Genomic DNA, 24,130 nt, shown 5'->3' with positions numbered 1-24,130 from the left:
ATTAACCAGTCAAACCAAAATGTGCCAAAATCCTCAATTTTTTAAATGAATATAATGAATAACAATTTTTTTTTCAAAATCAAACAACTTAATTCATAGAACAGAAAATTTTATAAATGTGGTGTCTTCAATACACTGTTTTAAAATAGAGTTGTACACTACAGTCTTAAATGAAAGAAATTCTTTACTAAGTGAAGCTAAAGTCTACAAAGAAAATTATATTTAAATGAAATTCATCCCACCTCACATGGTTATATGACTCAACTGCACTATTCAAATAATGCAGAATTCATAGGCCAAATGTTTATGAAAGAAAGGTATCATATGTAGATACCAGATTTATTTTTCCATCTGGCAGGGAAAACAGAAGTGCTAAAATACAACTTAAATTAAAAGAGAACTGAAATTGTTTTTGGTTAAACAATTTTGAGTTCATATATCAATTTTGATTTTTTTTCCAGTATCAAGATAGTTGACTATTTTATTATATTACAATTTATTATTTAATCAAATTGGCTGTAAATATTTGTATGATTTGCTGTATGCTGCATTTCTAATGTAGAGTTTGTGTGAACAAATAGAAAAATAAATAATAGAACTTTTAAGGTGAGGAAATAATTTTATACAGACCACAAGCATCTATTATAGATGCTTTAAAAATCTGCAATACTTTAGAAAGTAATTGTCATCATTAAAATGCATTAGTTAATCACTTTTATTTCAACCAGCAGTTTTATTGTTGGGAAATTAATGAAATTTATTGTTTTCTGTGTTTATTAAAAAAACAATAAATTTAATTAATTTCCCAACAATAAAACTGCTGGTTGAAATAAAAGTGATTATCAAATGCATTTTAATGATGACAATTACTTTCTAAAGTATTGCAGATTTTTAAATAATGTACAAAGCATAATACAAACTGAATAAAGTATGTAAATGTTTACAAATTTACATGCATGCCACTTCACAGAAGTTTCTTTGAACATCAAGTAATTTTCGGGCAGACATGAAGAAATTTAAATTATATCCAGCAATTTTAATAATTCCTTAAAATTCTTCAAACAGCCTTCTTTTAACTCTTAATGGTTTAATGACAAATAAAACCAACTTAGATTTTCAAAAGTGATCTCTCATTTAAACTCAACAAGAATCAGTAATTTCAGAGTCATTTTGTGATTAATAGTTTGCACATCAACTATGGTTAGTAAGATGATTTTCTTCACTTCAATGACGTATTTGTAACAATGAATTTTTGCTCATTTTTGTGATTTGAAATAAAAAGGATTAAACAGAAAAACATCTAAGATTGATATATTACAGATGTAACTTCCTAGTGAATGAAAGCAGCTATGATGTACAAATTGTCAACATCAGAATTTGGGTATTTGTATGAAAACTAACCCGCTTATACAGCTAAACCTACTGACAAAAATGGATAACTAAAAATGAACAAACCGCCAAATGATTTTCTCATGTCTCCAACAATAGAAGCAACTAACTGGTGCTTTGATTTAACAAATAGATGGATTTCTTGAAAAGGTAACAGTTTGGAATGAACGAAAGATGTCATAACATTTTGTTAATGAATAATACATACTTATATCAACAAAATATTACTGAATTTAAAAATAATCTAACATTTTACATTAATAAGTACAACCTATAATGATAAGATATCAAAGAGAAGAAAGCATGATACAAAAGAACCTTGTTAATTAGAAATAACTTGGAGCTACATATAGATATCAGCATAACGAATATTTGGATTAAATGAAACAATTTATGGACCAGTAGAACACAAGTTAGTTAATTTTAAAAACCGATAAAATCTTTCTTTAAAATGGTCTTTCTTTACATTAATTTTTTTTTAAACCTATATAACACTAAATATAGTCACATTGAAATCATTGAGAACAGCAACAAATTAATTTTTATGCTGAAATTACTGTAATTAATAAAAATAGAAAGTAAATTTCTAAAAGAAATAATTAACATACTGACGATATGTAATTTGAATATTTTGATCATTCTAAATTTAATCAAACATGGCAGCGTTTCTCAATCTGGAGGTTGCAACCCCCAAGAAGTTCAAAGTGATATGGAATGGGAGTAGCAAAATTAGCCTACTTTACACATAAACAATAATGAAATCATTTTTATGAGAAAAAAATCATTTGTTTAACTTACATTTATATGTATACATGTAAAGAAAATAAATTAATGAGATGGTTGCGTTTGTTTTTTGTTTAATATTTTCTCCATACGTGGATCTACATTAGAAAAAGTCAAAACCAAAAAGTTTTCAAGTGATAAAAGACGATTCCTATATTTAGTTTTAGCACAACCATAGACAAAAACTCCTTTTCACAGAAGTAAGATGAGGCGAAAGGGATTAAATATTTTCAATGCTTCTGACTAAATTTCCATATTCATTTTGAAGAGCAAGCCAAAACTTATCTAAATCTTCAGATGTGAATTGTAGTTTTAACATTTTATCAGCAGACATTTTGATGAGCTGTTCATGAGTCTCAGCTATTAACTTCGCAGCTGCAACGTTTCTACTAAATGGATTCAGTACCAATCTCTTCAAAAAATAATTTTTATAGTCCAGGAAATACTCCGCCAACTGTATTTTTAGCTTATGCAAATGCATCTTCATACTATCCAAACTGTGTTGAATAACAGTGTCTTCATCCAAATTTTTTTTTATACAATCAGATGCGAGTGGAAATATAACAAAATTTTGCTTTGAAGATGAACAATGTAGATATCAAGCTTCTAAATGAAAGCATGAACTATGTCTGTCATTAAAAAAACGTTTTTAACTCATCCTTATAAATTCACATTCAAATGTTAAAATACATCAGCTAAGTAAGCCAAACACTCATTATTCTGTAAAAACATTGAGAATGGTGTTTGTTTATCCTGAAAAAATATTCATAACGCAATTCCAATAACCAGGTTAACACTTTCCCCTATGATAACCATCTGACTTCTATATGGAAAAGAAGATTTTTTTCTTTTTGCCCATTTCATTGCACAGTTTAGCAAACAGTCTACTCTGTAACAGTTGACTTCTAAAAAAAATTAACAATCTTTACAGCTGTACAAAGAATATGTTAGAGGTTTTTTGGCACATCTTTTGTAACAAAAGCATATCAGTGAAGAAAGCAATGCATCCATTCCGCCCTTGGTATAAGATAATCTTTTAATTTTTTCAGAAATCCACTAGTCTTCCCTATTATTGGCTTTGCACCATTGCTACATACTGCAATACATTTTGTCCAATCTATGTTATAGATTTTAGTAGCTTCATAAAAAACATCAAAAAAGACACTGTCCTGTTGCATGACCAGGTATTGGTTTGCAAATGATATATTTTCTTTGACAGATCTGTCTCTATCGCATTCATATTTCACAAAGCAAACGAAATGAGAAATGTTTGTCAGGTTGCTGATTCATCAAATTGAAAAAATTCACTTGAACTCGTTTGCTGAATTATCTGATCACAAACATAGGCAGCCATGTCATTGATTCAAGGCGAATCAATGACATGGCTCAATTTCACCTTGATTCACTGTCATTAGAAAGCAGAATTTTTTTCTTTTTTTTTTTGCTTCTTCCACGCCTATTAAAACACTGACCATATCAGTAGCAGCAGGCAATGAGGTTTTCTGTGATTACATGGGGTTTGGACATCTTAATGCTATGAGATAAGGTGTTTCAAGTGTGCTTTTATCAGTATTGCTTGATTTACAAACAGAAGCTTGTTGATTCTCTAAGTATGTAATTTTCTTTTGAAAAATTCCAAGGGTATGCTTTTATGATCCGATGTTTAGTTTCCAAGTGTCTAATTAATTTTGATGGCTTCATGCTTTCCTCAGGGAGGACTTGAAAGCAAACAATGCACTGTGGCTTTCCATCCAATGAGGTAAAATTATAATTTAAATAATTGTCATTGTACAATCTTGTCCTTTTATGGATCGATTCAGTGGATGTTGATGGCTCACTTCATTTTTTCACAAATTTATTCATTTTGCATAAGAATCCTAACTGAGAAAAAACCAGTGACAACATTTGACCATAAACTTTAAATTTCACCACACAGTGCGTATATATAAAGTTCACACCTGTAAATTAACAATGTTTGTATACTTCATACATGCATGTTCATACCCATCGTTATCAACACAACGAAATAGTTTTAATTAGGTTTCACTGGGTTGGGATTAGGGGGACATGAAATATCCATTATATATTTTTTATACTTTTGGGGGTCTTGGAGGTAAAAAGGTTAAAGATGAACTTAGGTAACCTAAGTTCACTTTATTGAACAGTACCAGGCACATACATTGAAATCTAACAAGTTTTTTACATTTAAGTAACTTAAAAGTAAATAAATCTCTAGGAAAGAAATTAGAATATAAATCGCTGCTTTGAAGCAATAGTCAAACAGAATAAAACCATCTAACAACACTGATAAACACTAGACAAATAATACCCAGTAATGGATGCAGATTTCCCAACCACACTTCTACTACTGGACATCAGCGTTTATAAGTTTTGTATTACTTTCCAGAGCAAAATCTTCTGGTTTAGATAAAGTTCAGATAAATATGAGTTGGCTACAGAAGGTAATCTATGTTACACAAAAGAGAACACTTAATTTCTACCTCAATGTGCCAGAAAAATCAAAAATTCACATTCTGTCAAGTTATAAAATTATACACAAAATCATGAATTTCAATAGACATTTTAAATTTTCTAAATAAAATAAAACCGGAATCTCAAAGACTATTATTTGTCAAACTAATAGTCAAGGGCAAAGATAAGAAAGAATTATGTTTATTGTTGTTGGCAATATTTTTTTTTTTTAGATCAATATGTAAACAAAATGCCAAGTCAAAAATCATAAAAACCTACTACCATATCTGACATTTAATCATGTAAATGAATTTATATTTATATTAACCATCAATGAATTTTAGAAAAACCATTAACAAATTTCAAAAATACAACATCTCTCTCTAATCATTAACACTTCACTGCAACAATCTCTTTTTTTCTAATGCAAAAACATTTATTACTACTACTACTACATCAACGATGAAACACTTGCATCAACACTATCCTTAAACATTTTTTCATAAAACCCTAAAAAAATAGGCTAATATCTTAAAAAGGTGACTAAATACAATGGCTGCATTTTTAACAAATATAAATACATAAACATTGAAAACTAACAATTCATAGCAACTGTCAGCTTTTCAATTATCTACTTTAAAGATTTATGTAGTGTTCTGGGACATATTCACAAAAATTCAGTAAGGAACTTATTCAGGACAACAAAATGAGTAAAAATGTTCATATCGACATAAGTTTTATTTTGCTTTGTTTTCCTTCTGGATGCCATTTTGTGATTTTCAACAAAAAAATTATTTCTCAGGATCAGGTAAACCTACATCAATGAAATTTCGCAAATCATTAAGCATTTTATTTTGAAAAAAATGATCACCTTGCATTATGGTGCGCAAGCATACTGCCATGTTAACTGTCTGCAATAACTTGATTGTTTGTCAACAGATTGTTTTACAAGTAAGGTGTTACTTTGTTCAAAATAAAATGCTTAATAAATTTTATAAAAGTAAAAATTTGATCAAACAAATGATTACAAAGATATTGAAGATAAAAAATTAAGATAGCAAACATTTTGAATTTTTTGGAAGTAATGTTTTCAAAATTTTTTATTTTGTAGAACAAGACGATATGCTTAGATATAGCATGTTTAATTAAAGTAGGTTTACTCATTCCTGAGAAATAACTTTTTTGTTGGAAATCACTAGATGGCATCCAGAAAAAACCAAGCAAAATAGAACTTACGTCAATACGAACTGTTTTTGCTCATTTTGGTGTCCTGAATCAGTCCCTGAAATTTTACAAAACATCCCAAACCCCCTTCCAGGTTCAGGTGTTCTGGGAATACATCCTGGAACACCTGCATACCAGAAATTAAAAACTATAGTTATTCTAGACTAATTCACTACATTGATGCAGAAAGGTTAAGAGGTCAAAAGTTTCTCAAGTCAATAAAAAGTTTTTCACACCTACTTCCTACTGGTTAAAAATCAAAACACATTTTAATACGGATAATTCATCAAAATTACCAATTATCAGAGGTATAATAAGATCCTTCTAATTATCAAAACAAAATTACTACGATAACATAAATAAATTTATGGAAATATACACAGAACGTAAATAGAAAACTGCTAAAACTACTCTATAAGTAGCCACTGGTAACTAGATCATACAGTTAAACAAGATATTTTTCCTTTTAAATAGATAATTTTTAAATATATCATAGATATAAAATTTTCAGGAGAGTCATTATCAATGAAATATCAGTTAAAATTCAATGAATAGTGTGCTCTTACTCATACCTCTACTTCTCAATTAAAACTAAATAGAAAAAAAGAGCACATTAAAAAATAAAAATTAACCAAATAAAAGCTTCAGTAAAATAGCATACAAGAACATATACAATTTCAACTTGCATAATGTATAATGAAATTAAAACATCAAAAGACAAACAAAGATATACAACAGATCCCATTCTATGCATTTAAACAAATATTATTAAACAAATATTCCTCTTTACCTTATTACTCATTCCCACAACATACTATTTTTTTTTTTTTCACCAAGTAGAAGCCTTCCACTGAATTTAATTGAGATTCCTCCTTATAAACTTCAATCTCTGTATAATAATTTTTTAATAACTCTCACTGAAATTTCTGAAAAAATTTTTCCATGACAGACAATTCTGTTTCTTTGAATTTTAGTACCACCTTAAACCTTTTGCCAAAGTGCAATTCCAGCAGTAAGTAACAGAAGACTTCCCCCTCACCAAAGGAGTATGTTTTAGAAATTTCAAACATGATATGATAGTTGTTTAAAATTTTATTAGCTTTAAATTTTATCTATTATAAAGTGCAATATAATATAAAAACAATTTTACCTAAGAAAAGATGTAATTAGCTTTTTTGTAAAACTACACTTTTAATTCAATTTTTACATTCTTTTCCCTATCATCTTGAAAAAATTGGTCCTGCCATTTTCTTAGATTTTCTATTAGTGCAAATAAATTTATCAAATTATACATATATTTTATAATTTCTTCCTGCCTTCATAATGAATGTATTTAAAATATTTCCAACTGTATGTTATCACAGAGCTTCAAACTACTAGAGCAATTCTACTTTTTTCTGTTTTCCATTTTCTATTTTTAATATCTAGAAAAATATTACTGTACCATACTATAAGAAAGCTAAAATCTCACTTTATAAAAACCATTAATTACAATTTTTTCAGAGAAAGTTATGCAAAAATTATAACTGGCAAAACTATTGCACTCAGCTAATCTTACTAGATTGTTTAGTTTAGTTTACAGGGAGTTTCTATTTTTTCTACAAAAAGATGTTGAAAATAAGTGAATTACTAATTCTGGTGCAATTCGCAATTATTTGAATAAAATAGATGATGTAAGTGTTGATTATTCAGAAATGGATTGTGACTTATTTGGATGATACAGGAGATGTGAACTGTGATTGTTACAAACTTTATGAATCAGATTTTGATGAAGATGAGGATAAAATAGAGGATCATTTCCTGCAACTAGGCCTGTAAAATAATTCTTCACAGGTTACGGTATATCTCTCTCATACACTGATGATGATATTGAAAACAAATTTCAGGTTAGGCATTCAGGGATAAGAAACTGTCCCCCTTGTAACAATATCCCTAATTTTTACTTTTATTTTTCACCAGAGAAATATGGAATCTCTTCATTACAGAAACCAATAGTTATCCCCAAAAAACAGATGCATGAATAGGAGTCTTGGGAAATGAAATAATGTTATAAATTAAAAGATTGGGCTGATGTATGCATCAGTCAAATGAAAAAATATATTTCCTGAGTAATAAACATGTGTATCATTAGAGAAAAATGTAACATTACTGGGACACAAAACAATCACAGAGAACAGTTTCCTTTCCTGAGACAATGGCTCCCAACCAATTTCTGGCAATAAGTTTGATGTTGCACATTAGCTCTCCACAAAATATTCAAAGGAGACAAACTGGGCATGACCCTTGGTATAAGGGTAAGGCCTTATATAAATGCTACGAATGAGGCTTTCAAAAAATATTTGTATTGATGATAATAATAGGTATGAAAAATCAGTGTCTTTATATAGTATATGTTGAATAAAAGGTATGCTTGATTCAAAGTAAAAAAATTTAATCTTTGCAATAGTGAGACCAGTTATGTTGTGCAGATGAAACCATACAGCGGAAAAGGTTTTTAGAAGTGAGGGATGATACTTTTGCTGAAAAAGTAATATTTGATTTGATGACTATGAGTACATTGTTAAATAAGGGCTACCATTTGTTTATGGACAATTTCTATATAAAGTTACCAGTTGCTAAGAAGCTGTTTCAAAAACATTCTCGCTTAACTAATACACTGAACAAAAGATTTACCCAAATTTCTCTTGCAGACCAAGCTAACAACTCCTCCATGTGTATTTTAGAAAAAAAAACCCCTCTCTGAGATTAAAAGCAAAAACCAACCGAAACTTTACTATCTAGAGGCTGTCACACTGATGCTTCAATCCAAAGCAGGAATGAATTACAGATGAAAAAGATCATATTATTAAGTACAATTTTAATATAAGAGGGGTAGATGCAGATGATAAATCTATTTATCATATCCCATGTACTAGACTGACTAGAAGATAATGGAAAAACATTTTCTATGTGTTGGACATGACCAAATATTTTATATGCAAACAACACAGATAACCCTCTAGAACAAAGAAACTTTGTTGTGAGCATTGTGTTGGATCTAGTATATGAAGAAAATTTACTAGATCCAGTAAATGATGTCATCTCAGATCCAAGCAGTTTGGATAAACATGAACTGGTATCTGGTATCTCTCTGGTAACAATTTTCAGCTGTAAATTGTTTGTTCAAGCAAACAGAAAAAAAATCAAGAAGCCATTTTTGGTGCCCAAGTTGTGATTCCGGGGTATATTCTGCCTGCTATCACAAAGTGCAACACTTCTTAAGACCAGTAAAGTTTGGTACGGAAAGACAACATTTAAAGGTCCTATATTGTATTTTGTTAGCTCATTTTTTATTGTTTAACTTTGTTAACATAATTTGTAAGCTATAAATAAACAATAGTAGACAAAGAATTAAATCATATCACAGTTACATATTATGACAATATATCAAACCCTCCTCTATGAATCATGAGACCTTGCCGTTGGTGAGGGGGCTTGAGTGCTCAGGGATACAGAGTAGCTGGACCGAAGGTGCAACCATATCGGAGAGGTATCTGTTGAGAGCCAGACTAAGGAATGATTCCTGAAAGAGGACAGCAGCTCTTTCAGTAGTTGTTAGGGGCGTGAGTCACAATGACTTAAACAGCCATATCAACATCATTCAGTCCTCTGAGTACTGCGCAGCTGAAAGCAATGGAAAACTACAGCTGCTTTTTTTCCAAGAAAATGTGGCTCTCTGCATTTTCATATAGCAATGATGGAGGCACCTTCCTTGGTAAAATATTCCGGAGGTAAAATAGTCCCCCGTTCGGATCTCCGGGTGGGGACTACTAAGGAAGGGGTCACCAGAAAATTAAAAAATAACATTCTACGAGTCGGAGCGTGGAATGTTAGAAGCTTAAAAAAGGTTGGTAGGCTAGAAAATTTAAAAAGGGAAATGGATAGAATAAATGTGGATGTAGTAGGAATTAGTGAGGTTCGGTGGGAAGAGGAAGGCGACTTTTGGTCAGGTGATTTTAGAGTAATTAACTCAGCTTCAAATAATGGACAGGCAGGAGTAGGTTTCATAATGAACAAGAAGATAGGGAAGAGAGTAGAGTATTTCAAAACGCACAGCAATAGAATCATTGTAATAAGGATAAAATCAAAACCTAAACCGACGATTGTTACCTTCTATATGCCTACAAGCGCCCATGATGATGACGAGATAGAGTGTGTATACGAAGAGATTGATGAAGCAATTAAACATGTAAAAGGAGATGAAAATTTAATAATAGTTGGAGATTGGAATCCAAGCATTGGAAAAGGCAAGGAATGAAATATAGTGGGTGAATACAGGCTGGGCAAAAGGAATGAAAGAGGGGACCGACTTATAGAGTTTTGCACGAAGTATAATTTAGTAATTGCCAACACCCAATTTAAAAATCATAATAGAAGAATATACACTTGGAAAAAGCCAGGCGATACTGCAAGGAATCAGATTATATCATGGTTAAGCAAAGATTTAGAAATCAACTCGTTGACTGCAAAACTTACCCTGGAGCAGACATTGATAGCGACCATAATTTGGTGATAATGAAATGTAGATTGGGGTTTAAAAACCTGAAGAAAAGGTGTCAGATGAATCGGTGGAATTTAGAGAAGCTTGAGAAAGAGGAGGTAAAGAAGATTTTTGAGGAGGACATCGCAAGAGGTCTGAGTAAAAAAGATAAGGTAGAAAATGTAGAAGAAAAATGGGAGAATGTTAAAAAGGAAATTCTTAAATCAGCAGAAGCAAACTTAGGCGGAATAAAGAGAACTGGTAGAAAAGTTCGGGTTTCAGACGATATATTGCAGCTGATGGATGAATGTAGAAAATATAAGAATGCTAGTGATGAAGAAAGTAAAAGGAACTATCGGCAATTAAGAAATGCTATAAACAGGAAGTGCAAACTGGCGAAAGAAGAGTGGATTAAAGAAAAGTGTTCAGAAGTGGAAAGAGAAATGAACATTGGTAAAATAGACGGAGCATACAGGAAAGTTAAGGAAAATTTTGGGGTACATAAATTAAAATCTAATAATGTGTTAAACAAAGATGGTACACCAATATATAATACGAAAGATAAAGTCGATAGATGGGTGGAATATATTAAAGAGTTATACAGAGGAAATGAATTAGAAAATGGTGTTATAGAGGAAGAAGAGGAAGTTGAGGAGGATGAAATGGGAGAAACAATACTGAGATTTGAATTTAAGAGAGCATTAAAAGATTTAAATGGCAGAAAGGCTCCTGGAATACACGGAATAACTGTAGAATTACTGCGCAGTGCAGGTGAGGAAGCGATTGATAAATTATACAAACTGGTGTGTAATATTTATGAAAAAGGGGAATTTCCGTCAGACTTCAAAAAAAGTGTTATAGTCATGATACCAAAGAAAGCAGGAGCAGATAAATGTGAAGAATACAGAACAATTAGTTTAACTAGTCATGCATCAAAAATCTTAACTAGAATTCTATACAGAAGAATTGAGAGGAGAGTGGAAGAAGTGTTAGGAGAAGACCAATTTGGTTTCAGGAAAAGTATAGGGACAAGGGAAGCAATTTTAGGCCTCAGATTAATAGTAGAAGGAAGATTAAAGAAAAACAAACCACCATACTTGGCGTTTATAGACCTAGAAAAGGCATTCGATAACGTAGACTGGAATAAAATGTTCAGCATTTAAAAAAAATTAGGGTTCAAATTCAGAGATAGAAGAACAATTGTTAACACGTACAGGAACCAAACAGGAACAGTAACAATTGAAGAACATAAGAAAAGCCGTAATAAGAAAGGGAGTCCGACAAGGATGTTCCCTATCTCCGTTACTTTTTAATCTTTACATGGAACTAGCAGTTAGTGATGTTAAAGAACAATTTAGATTCGGAGTAACAGTACAAGGTGAAAAGATAAAGATGCTACGATTTGCTGATGATATAGTAATTCTAGCCGAGAGTAAAAAGGATTTAGAAGAAACAATGAACGGCATAGATGAAGTCCTACGCAAGAACTATCGCATGAAAATAAACAAGAACAAAACAAAAGTAATGAAATGTAGTAGAAATAACAAAGATTGACCACTGAATGTGAAAATAGGAATGAGAAATATGAGGAGAAAAGATTATGGAGGTAGAAGGATTTTGTTATTTGGGAAGTAGAATTACTAAAGATGGACGAAGCAGGAGCGATATAAAATGCCGAATAGCACAAGCTAAATGTGCCTTCAGTAACAAATATAATTTGTTTACATCAAAAATTAATTTAAATGTCAGGAAAAGATTTTTGAAAGTGTATGTTTGGAGTGTCGCTTTATATGGAAGTGAAACTTGGACAATCGGAGTATCTGAGAAAAAAAGATTAGAAGCTTTTGAAATGTGGTGCTATAGGAGAATGTAAAAATCAGATGGGTGGATAAAGTGACAAATGAAGAGGTATTGCGGCAAATAGATGAAGAAAGAAGCATTTGGAAAAATATAGTTAAAAGAAGAGACAGACTTATAGGCCACATACTAAGGCATCCTGGAATAGTCGCTTTAATATTGGAAGGACAGGTAGAAGGGAAAAATTGTGTAGGCAGGCCACGTTTGGAATATGTAAAACAAATTGTTAGGGATGTAGGATGTAGAGGGTATACTGAAATGAAACTACTAGCACTAGATAGGGAATCTTGGAGAGCTGCATCAAACCAGTCAAATGACTGAAGACAAAAAAAAAAAAAATCAAATACTGAAGAATGAACCTTCAACGACAAGACTAATCGTGTCTGTGCAGGTCAAAATATGTAGCTGAAAACACAGCTGTGTTGTTTGTATTAAGCACTAGATTTAGGAATGAATTAATTTTGTTCAGTCTTATTGCTGTCGTAAGTTTATTAACAGAACAGTGATATAATGTCTCAAAATTGTGTAAATGATGTGGATGCCTTTTGTTATGTATAAGGTGAGTTTACTATAAAATCAAATAGAAAGACACTACACCTTTAATTATAAAACCATATCATTTGCACTTTCAGTGTAAAATTGGTGATCAGGATAAGACATGAGCCCCTTATATAGTGTGCACTAGTTGTTCTGTATATTTAAGAGGATGATTGAAAGGTACACGGAAGGCCTTGCCATTTGGTATACCTATGGCCTGGCGTGAACCACAGGATCATGTAACCGATTGTTATTTTTGTTTAACAAGTGTGTCTGGAATTTCTAAAAAATCTAAACATACTGTAAAATATCCTTCATTACAATCTGCAATCAGACCTGTATCTCACACTGAAATTATTTCAGTTCCTGAGCCACCTGTAATGTATGTTTCAGCAGTGATGAAGAATCAAGCAATACTGAATTAGACAACAATGATTTTGATTTTGAATTATCGTTCAATAAGCCACATCACAAGGTGAATTAAATGACTTGGTTACAAATTTAAATTTATCAAAAAATCAAGCTGAACTGTTAAGATCAAGACAGCAAGGTTGGAATTTATTTCAAAAAAATACAAAAATTTCGAGCTTTCAAAGCCGATAAAAAGAACTTTCTCAGTACTTTATTGATGAAAATAATTTTGTTTATTGCAAAAATACTGATGAGTTTATATTGCACTTAGGACAAGTTCATAAACCTGAGGACTGGCGGTACTAGTAAGAATTTTCATAAATTCTTACTAGTATAGTTTAAAAGTGGTTCTACTACACAACGGTAACAAATATCCTTTGATACCAATCACTTATAGTATTAATTTCAAAGAGACATATGATGTGAAGGACATTCTTGAAAAAATAAATTATAAAAACATAGCTGACACATGTGGTAATTTGAAAGTTATAGTTATTTTGTTAAGCATGCAGTTAGGCTATGCTAACTACATGTTTTCTCAAAAAATGGGACAGCTGAGCTAGGGATAAACATTATGTTACAAAGAGTGGAAGAAATGAGACAACTTAACTTCAAATGAGAAAAATATTATTCATGAGCCCTGAGTTGAATCAAAAAAAAAATATATTTACTCCCTCTCTGTATCAAGCTAGGACTAATGAAAAATTTTGTAAAAGCAATGAAGGATAATCCTGAATTTTTGTACATCAGGCAGAAATTTCCGAATGTAAGTGAAGGAAAAATTAAAGAAGGAATATTTGTTGGTCCTCAAATAAGAGTTGGTCAAAGATGATGTATTTAACTCAATATTAAATAATGTAAAAAGTGTAGCTTAGGCTTCATTTAAAGATGTTTGCAAACATTTTCTTGGCAAATAAAAATCCGACAATTACCACAATATTGTTAATCAACTTCTTACTTCATACAGAGCTATGAGATGTAATATGTCTTTGAAAATACATTTCCTCCACTCACATCTGGGTTTTTTCCTGGACAACCTCGGAGATGTTAGTGACAAACACAGTGAACATCTCTACCAAGACATTACGATGATGGAAAGCCACTATAAAGGGAAGGGGAATATTAACATGCTAAATGATTACTGTTACTGGACATTAATTCGGGATGTGCCTGAAGCTATTTATAAAAGAAAAGCATCAGTGAAATCAATCTAACACAGCTATAGCTATGCAAAATTATAGATTTTACCGATTTTAATTAAAACTAAGGGTGATAGAAAAATTATATTTAAAGATCTGTAACGTATACAAAAAGGCAATTTAAGAAATGGTATCACACTTAGAGAAATATTAAAATTTTTTTTTTGTCTACCAATGTTGTCATCACAAACAAATTATACATATTACTAAATGTGCTGACTCTCATTTTACATTATAGTACCTAAACTTATCTAGTGAAGAATATGAAAAACCAAGGACAAGAGGATATCCCTTATATTATTACTAAAGGTGCAAAAAGATGTTTACAAAAATCCATGGTACCAAAAATGATTGAAAAAAGAGAGAACACATAGAGAGAAACAGAAAGAAGTACTGGTACTGGGTACAGAGAATAAATAGGTGTTAAAATTTTAGTTAAAAAGCTTAAAAAATTGAGGGAGAGCATGAAAAGTGACAAAGAAAAAAGCCACAAGAATTAAAAAATTAAATTAAAAGACTGGGAGAATGAACTTATTATTAGGTTATTAGGTTACTATTAGGAGTTTCACGAGAACCCAATATTTATAAAAATGCCTGAAGCTCTTGACATAGGTATATCCAATTCAACTATGAGAAAAAAAAACTAAGTTGCAAAAATGAAAGAATCAAAAATACCTACAGAAAAGCAGTAGAAAATAAAAAATTATACGAGCAAATTGGAAACATATGAAAACATTTTTTATTGGAAACCTATGAAGCCCTGAATGCAATTTATTCAAACACATGTATTAGTGGAATTGATGCTGGACAAAAATAAAATTTTATTATTGAACTAGCCGGCCAGGGCTTGCTTTGCTCACCTGACCGTCTACCCAGGGGGCTCTGCCTCCTGGGCCGACCCTCGACATGTTCGTATCCTCCTCATGTTTGTGAGAATATTAAGTATTTTACTGAAATATTTTAAGAAAATAAATAAATAAATATTATCATTTTGTCGAGATGAACTTATTGCAGTGATTGTTTAGTTACAGCCCCAGCTTCACAGCCAGGCATCACTTCGCTCTGCTCTTTGGGCCATAAAAGGAGATTCAGTTTTTTGAAAACAGATTTATTTATTGTAATCGTGTAGAAAAACATATTTTTAACTTTAGTTATAAAATTCACTAACAATTTACAAAATAATTATAACTGTTTTCCACAAAACCCATGAGGTACAGCCAAATTTGCCTTTTTTTTTTATAGTCATGAAAATTTTTTTCAAGACAATTCATTTTTGTATGCATCACATTAACTGTATTACGAAAAATTACTGTAATTAAAAGATTTTTACTATTTGTTTTTCTGGTACTTTAATTATTCATTTCAATTTCTTATTTCTATTTCATAATTTTACTGTAAAGCTTCACAATAGACAATATTTGTTGTTTTTCCGTCTTCTTTGGAAAAAATATACAATCTTTTAGAACTTCCTACTATAGAGTTGTCCACGAGAAAAGCACATTTGTTCTAAATCCAGACCCACAACTTCCAGTTTGTCTACTGTCATCGTATATGATGACCGAATAGGAAATTGAGTTCTTTTAAATTCAAATGGAAGATTGAGGTTATTGGAACTAATAGGTATTCTAACCGATAACTTTAAATAACGATCAACATGTGTTTTTTATTTGACATATCAATTACTAAATAAAAAATTAATCTTTTGGCTATTTCAGAAAAAAAAGTTGTGTAGCCAGATTTGTGTAATAGAAATGTACAGTTTACTGCCACTTTTTTCCATGCTAACAATCACATCAATAAAAGAAAAACATAAACCCCCCCCCCCTTGTAATAAATATAAACCTTTTGCCAAATTAATTTTTTTGTACACCTATAGGGTCCTTAATCTTGCATTTCAAAGAAATTAACACCTTTTTTATATATATATATATATACAGAAGATATTGATTTGAATACACATACGGGACAACTAGATGATAAAGAGTATATCTTTTATATGCAAACATTAGCCCTTGTACAGCTACTAAATACAGTTTGAATTTTTAAAATTGGTCATACCGTTCCAGAAAAAGTAAATTTCAGGAAAATAATGGATAATAATCCCGTGTACATATTTTTTATGCAAACGTTAGCACTCAACACGGTAAAAAATAAGCCATTTGAACTTTTAAAATTGGTCATACCATCTCATAGATATAACTGAATTTCAGAATAAGAGTCTTTTCTGGTAATATAAAAATAAAACACTCAGAAAAACAAGATCTCTCTTAGCCGATTCTAAACATATCAAAAGAAATCTTACTTTACTTTTTTATAAAGAAAAGCCCAGACTAAAAGTTATCTATTTTTATTCATGCTACCCATTCTAGCTAAAACTTAACTGTGAAAATCTATTGGCTGAATGTGAAATTTATTAACTGAATGAATGTGAAAAGATCATTAACCTTTTCCCAGCAATAGTTCTGTTTTTTTCACTATTAAGTTGTTCTGTTCATCACAACGTCTATTATGTTCTTAACTCAACATTCTGTATTTGTTCAATTAAAAAAAGATCTGCTCTCAAAGAGCGCGACTGTTAAAAGAATATATCATAAGTCACATTTACACTGTCAGCACTTTTAAATGAAACTAGAAATGTTCATTTGAATGATACAGGACTTAAAACAAACCCACATGAACTGACTGCACTTAGCTCAAACTGAGCAACAGAAAATTTCATGATTTTCATGTCTAATCTTAATTCCTTCATTATAAAATCAAGTTTATGATATTACATGACTCAGAAGATTCATCAGATTTATGATGAGAAATTTGAAAGACACCTACAACAAATATTTTATAAATAATGTTTATGTAAAAAAGAAAAACTCAAAATATTGGAAAAATTTATTTAATCTTAAAGTGTATTTACAGGTTTAAAGCCCATATAAAAATGGTGATGGAAAATGTTTAACATTCATTATGTAAGTTAAAACTAAAGTAGTGAATTTGAAATATTTCAGAATTTCACAGATGAAAATAAACAGAATAACAATCATAGAAGAAATTATAATAATGAGTAGGGCACTAAAATACATAGGAAGTCAGTTTGACAATCTTGGATCTAAACAGCAAACAACTAAAGGAAAAATAAGTTCTGCAACCACTTCAGCTTCTCTTCTTCAATTTGTACTAAAATTTATTTTAAACTATCAAACCAAAACCTATTTTTAAAAAATTAGGATAAAAATTGCATTATAACAAGAATAATATTATCAAACATTATTGTATATTGATAGAATCAGAAAACCATAAGAAAACTTATATAAAGAAAATTAAAAAATTTATCACAATATGCAAATAAAAATAATAAAACAGATAAAACTTAATATGAAACATTAAAATCAGTTTGTGCAATTTTCCATTCCCATTATAAATGTCAACATTTGAACCAACATATTTTTTTTAATATACATCAGTCTGCTGCAACATGATAATGTACGATAAATTTATAATGTTTTGACAACTACAGACCTGTACTCATACACATGTCTGTGTTCCATTTTTTGGTGGATTTCATAAAAAAGCTACCTATTGTAATGGGTACCATGATTTAATTTCTGGAGAATTTTGACATATCTTTGCATTTCACATCCCCCAGACCCAAAACCACCGTCAGCTCACAAGTTTTATATATATATATAATAGTTCACTTTCTTGTAGATACGATAACTGCTGTAATTTTGTGCCAATCATTTTCAAATTGTTCCTTAAAAATAACTCGTCCCAAAATCTCAGTCAAGTTCATTAACGGCCAAAATTGGACCATGGGGGAATTTATTGAAAAAACAAAATATCGCTATAACTTTCTTAAGTAAAATATCGAATTCATTTAAAGTTCCTACTATTCTTTGGATAAGGGCCTAAAACTTATCTAAGTAAATTTTTTTATATCACCAACCATTGGCCCAGGGGGTTGAAAAAATGGGGTTTCGACAAAAAAGAATCATATCTCCCGTAATAGGTACAGTATCGAATCTGTTTAAAGTGGTCGTTAGTCCTCTAAACATTACCTAAAACTTTTGTTTGAAACAATTTTTGATATGACCAACCCTTACGGCAACGGAAGACCAAAACATTGCTGGAATTGTAAGATGGGGCTTGTCGTATGCTAAACATGTGAAACTTTTTTCACATGCAACCAGTGTCATATTGAGTAAATTTGAAGTTTTTCTTAACTTTAAGGTGGAAATCTTTTTTTTATTCCCTACTTAGCACTGGTGAAATCTACCTCCACCTTCTGGCATGCTGAAAGCGATTTTTTATAATACTTAAGTAGTATGTTGAAAAAGATAAAAAAGAAAAAATCTTAAAACGAGCTATAAAATATTCCTAAGTTTTTAAATATTATAAGTTTTTAAATACTTCTTTAGATACCCAAACAAAAATTAAGTTTCATTTTTTTATAAAAGTCTTCTGTTTCATGAATACAAATTACCTGCTCTGGGGGCAAAATGACAAACTGTTTAGTAGAAATTTCCTACAAAACAGAAGAAGGTAATTAATAATAAATAAAATTTAGTATATGAGTAATGATCCCTTTTTTTAAATTGCAGAAATTTTCTGTACAAAACAAAGAAATAGGTATCAATTTCATTTTATTTTTTAACTAAAATATTGAACAGCTTTAACAAACTTGAAGCTACAAAAAAAAAATTGATATTTCACAAGACGTAAAAACTGAGACTTGCTTCATGCTTAAATGAATTGCACAGGCCAACAAAAAATAACTTTTTGAAAATTTTAATTTTAATGTTAATAACTGATTCGTATGTTTTATTTGGTGCTGAATCCGTATCTGACCTAAGTTTTTTTCAGTCACCCACAGTTTCATCACAATGTGACTTTGTTATAAACTAGGAAATTAGGAGAACATAGAATAGGAAAAAAAATTAATGTTAGAATATGAATAAAGCTTAAATGCAAACATGAAAATACTTCTTTATTACAAAAGCTTTATGTGTCTATTGGCTTAATTTCCTTTCCCTCTTCTCTTTAAAGCTTCTGCTATTGCTTTTTCTTCTGTGCATCACTTGCTGAACTTCTCGGTGAAGTGACCAACAGTAGTCTGCCATCATATTGGTATTACAGCAGCCCAGGTACCGTCTTTCCATCACTTTGATATTTTGATAAGACATTACCTTGCTCTTAACTAACATCATCCAAATTGTGTGGGGAAAAAATCAAGGTGACAGTTCAAAAAGTGAATATTCTGGCTCATTAAACATCCTCACTCTTTTAACTTTTCCCACATGTTGACTGCAATAGAAATATAATATGGACTTTTTGTTCAAATTCAGAAAATGCTCTCTTCTGTATATGTACATGTTTGTTCCTGTTTCCAGCAAGTTCTTTTCTTTTAGTCTGGAGCCCAGCAGTTCAGTTTTTTCTTTTGTTAAGCCCAAATCCCAAACCAAATTATTTATTTCAGTTTGAGTAAACAACTTAGGTTCAAAATTTTCTGTAGAACATTGAAACTCATCTGCATCAGACTGGGCATCACTAGACATATCCAGGATGACATCAAAAATTTCTAATGGTTTAAGGACAGGAAGATCTGGATCATGGCCTACTGGCCAGATGGCAGAAGGAAGGTTAGGGTACCTTATTACTTTATTTTTTGAATTGTAATCATTAACATCAACACTATAAAAATAACAATCACTGGAATGGTTTATTGACTCCCTCCACATCATTGCAATAACAAATCTAAAAACTTGTTTCTCCTTTTTCATCAACTTTGTAAGGTCTTAAATACAAACATAGCATACCTTATGTGGTGCCCACGACTTATCCTGATCACAAAGTTTAGTTCTAAAGTATGAGAAGTACCGCTTTTTTAACAAACTCTGTAATGTTCCTTTGATGGTTTTTAATCACAAATTCACTATAAATGTAACAAAAACTGTCAGGAATGGACACACAACTAGCCATTGTACTAAGCATGTGCACTGACAGGTAGAAAAGTGAGATTCAGTTGACTTAACAAAAAAACAGCTGTAAATAGTTTGTAGTCCACATGTATTACACCAACGTGACCAGTGCCATCTGGATATAAACCAATTTTTACAATTTTAAATACCAAACAATAAAATACTGTTGAATTCATTAAGATTTCATTTTTTTAAATACGGATTGTTGAAATTTAAAAAAATGGTGGGTGACATGGCTTTTTTATTGTTATATTCGGATTCAGCACATTAAAGATTACAAGAATTATGCAAATTCATTCAAAAAGTTCTTTCATCATTGGCATGTTATATAACAATATCACTAACAAATTATATTTAACATTTTAATAACATTATTTACATCTATATATATATAAATGAATATGTGTTCCTATACCATTCATCCAATTGCGATGAAACTTTGGTGAATTGTTGTGTGCACGCCCGCAAAGATTTCTGAATTAGTTTGAACCGCTAGGTGGCGCTGGGGTAAAGATATTTCAAAAAAACTGTATATATGGTCTGATTTTGCTCATATTCAGAATATGTATTACTTACATGGAAAGAAATACCTCAGCAAAAAATAGACCCGCTAGATGGCACTGGGATTGAGATATTTAGAAAAATATCTCAATGGACCAAAAATATCTCCAAAAAATGGACCAATTTGGCTTATATTCAGAATATATATTAATTAGGTGAAAAGAAAGGTTTTTGCAAAACTATACCCACTAAGTGGAGCCGGTGTCAAGATATTAAAAAAAAATATATATACAGACTTTTATAGACAATGTTCATATGTGTGCCTGCTATAGACTAAAAAAAAACTGCAAGACTGATTTACGCGTGGGTTTTTTCAAAATGGTCCACACTGTCCAGAGAGGGTTTAAAGCTACTGAAATCCTTGATCTGACCAGTAGAAAAAAAGTTACGGGTATTTTGAATTAAATCCAATAGGTAGTGCTGTTTCGCCAATTGGATTTATTTACATTTGGCTTTTATGAAGTGAAGGGTTAAATTTTGTGAAGTTCTGTAATGTTCATTTTTTAATGTTTTATCAAACTTTCAATTGTGTTCATTTAATCTATATGTACACTCAAATCTAGCAATAGTGAAGCATTGCCAGGTCTGCGGTTATCTATATAATATTCTTTAATTTAACAATGAAATTAAACAAAAAAAGAAAAGAAAACAAGCAGAAAATAATTAAAGAAAAAGAAAAATAATCAAACATGCTTAGACAATAAAAATGTTAAATTAACACATATAAAGCATAATTTTAATTTTCAGTAATGAAATGTATTAACTGAACCTGTTCATTTCGTTGCATTTTAAATAGTCAGGATTTGGAGCCAATTAAATTTATGATGATTTTTATTGATTACTCCAATCTGCAAAAATGTTAAAAGTCTTAAAACCAAACAAATGGAAAAGCACATAAGTATACATTATAACAAGAATACAAGTTATTCTTGTTATAATGTAAAAATAAAGAATGTTATAGTAAATGCAAATTAATTCAATAAAAACTCTTAACTAACATCTAGTATTATTTTTTCCCATAAATACAAAAAGTATAGTAAGTAATATATGTTATATATATTACTTAACGGAAATTCATCTTTTTAAGATAATTATTCCTCTGGTACTATTAAATAATATTTAAATTCTATTAAATAAACCACCTCATACAGAATACTGAGATAAGACATATCTTACCTTAATTTTTTATGAAGTACTTTTGTGGAAATTCTGTATCCTCAGTCATGATTGAAATAAATCTATAATTATTTTTCTGGAATTATTTCAACCAAGAATGAGGATGCAGGTTCCTACAAAAATACAATCATGAAGAATTAAGGTAAGATATGCCTTTTCTGTACTAGGTGGTTTATTTGATAGAATTTAAATATGTACATATACATAATGAATGTATCACAAAGTTCTCCCAGGTATTTCATAACCTATACTCGTCATGAAAATAATTGAAAAAGTTAATACAGAATGTCCCATATAAAACGCAACTCATCAATCACTCATCCATGAAATTTCAAAAGTCAAGCTTACTCCCCTACTCGTTACTGAAATGGACTCTTCCAACATATGAACATCGCGGCGACGCAGTAGAACACTACCGATAGTAACAACAATGCAATCAAAACGTTCAGTGTATTGCTAGAGACAAGATGGTGTTTTCGCTAGATGAACGTGTTTATTTGTCGAGTTGTACTTCAGAACGAAATCAGTGGTTGCAGTGCAAGATTTGTTTCGCCATAAGTACCCAGATAAACCAGCTCCTAACAAAACATCAGTATTAGGTTAGTCGCAAAATTTAGAGAGACCGGTTCTGTTAATAACAAGGAACACAAAAGATCTGCGTCAGTGTTGAATACAGATACAGTCACTGAACTCAAAGACTGATTAATCGCCTCGCCAAATAAATCGATCAGACATTTGTCTGCTGAAATTAATATGTCTAAATCAACTGTTCATCGGGCGACCAAACAATTACAATTATGACCTTATCGCATTCAAACGGTTCATAGACTTCTTGAGCCCGACAAAGAAAAACTGCTACAATATTGTCAACGGTTCTGTCAATTTCTGCATGAGGGAATTAATGTTATGGATTCGTTATTTTTCACAGATGAAGCACGGTTTCATTTGGATGGCTACGTAAACAGCCAAAACATTTGGAGTGTTGAAAATCCCCACGTTTATCATGAAAAACAATTATACCTGCAGAAGTTGGGCGTGTGGTGCGCGATATCGCGGAAGAAAATAATCGGTCATATTTTTTTTGAGTACACCATTAATGCAGAATGATATCAGGATATTTTATTTCAGTTCATCTTACTCTTGGAAGAGGAAGACAGACACTGCTGGCTACAACATGACGGTGCGACATCGCACTACGCAGGTTCAACTTCTGATTTCATTGAGGAATTCTTTGGTAATCGTGTTATCGATCGAGGCTTGTGGCCACCAAGATCTCCAGATTTGACTGCGGCGGATTTTTTTCTACGGGGTTACCTCAAAGAAAAAGCCTACAGCGACAAACCACGAATACTTGAACGACTGAAAGTCAATATTGAACAAGCTGTATTAACTATCCAGCCACAAACTTTGAAAAAACTTTGAAAAGAAACGCTGTAAAAAGAATTGAAGCTTGTATTCAAGAAGATGGCGGCCACTTCCAACATTTACTCTAAATGTAAGGTAATGGATGGTAATAATAAAAAGTACATTTACCTTTACACATGCCTTTTTATTTCAATACCTACCAATAAAAGGTTGGATTGCGTTTTATATGGGACATCCTGTATAAACAGATATCCTAAAGCGCTTCGTTTGTGACTTACGGTAGTGAAAGATTTCACTTTGATTTCGGCTAACCTGGATAATGAGGTCATACTGAAATTTTTACGACATTAATTAAGGGGCAGAATTAGTAATTTCTTATGGTTTTAACCTGAAAAATCAAGTAAAAAAGATCCCAGAACTGTATTCCATAGTAGACTTTGAGAAATCTGGGGTGAACACCAATAAATTGGGTGTAAAAAACCTGTTTTTAATGTTTTATGTTCAATAACTTTGTAAAATGGATAATAAACACATAAAACTTTTAAACAAAAGTTGTAGAAAATTTAATCCTGAATAAAATGGAATAAGATAAGTTAATTAAAAGAAAGAAAATTTAAAAAATGGGATTTTATTTGGAAATAGTACATTACAACACTTGTCAGAAA

The 24,130-nt window shown here is 30.9% G+C and overlaps 1 protein-coding gene across 6 annotated transcripts in view; it reads right to left on the bottom strand.

Moving 5' to 3' along the window:
* Positions 1 to 24,130, bottom strand: part of Marf (Mitochondrial assembly regulatory factor) — a 126,750-nt gene that overhangs the window by 94,076 nt on the left and 8,544 nt on the right. For 4 of the 6 annotated variants that reach the window (XM_075382140.1, XM_075382132.1, XM_075382159.1 and 1 more), the window contains exon 2: positions 21,694 to 21,772. The exons of the other annotated variants lie outside the window; for them this stretch is intronic. The gene's annotated coding sequence lies outside the window, so the exon portion shown is untranslated. The remainder of the gene's footprint in view (positions 1 to 21,693; positions 21,773 to 24,130) is intronic. 6 annotated transcript variants of the gene reach the window in all.

This window comes from Lycorma delicatula, chromosome 1 (genome assembly GCF_047948215.1).
Source record: "Lycorma delicatula isolate Av1 chromosome 1, ASM4794821v1, whole genome shotgun sequence".
Taxonomy (NCBI): domain Eukaryota; kingdom Metazoa; phylum Arthropoda; class Insecta; order Hemiptera; family Fulgoridae; genus Lycorma; species Lycorma delicatula.
Note: the sequence above shows the minus strand (reverse complement) of the source record. Positions and strands in the feature narration are given on the sequence as shown.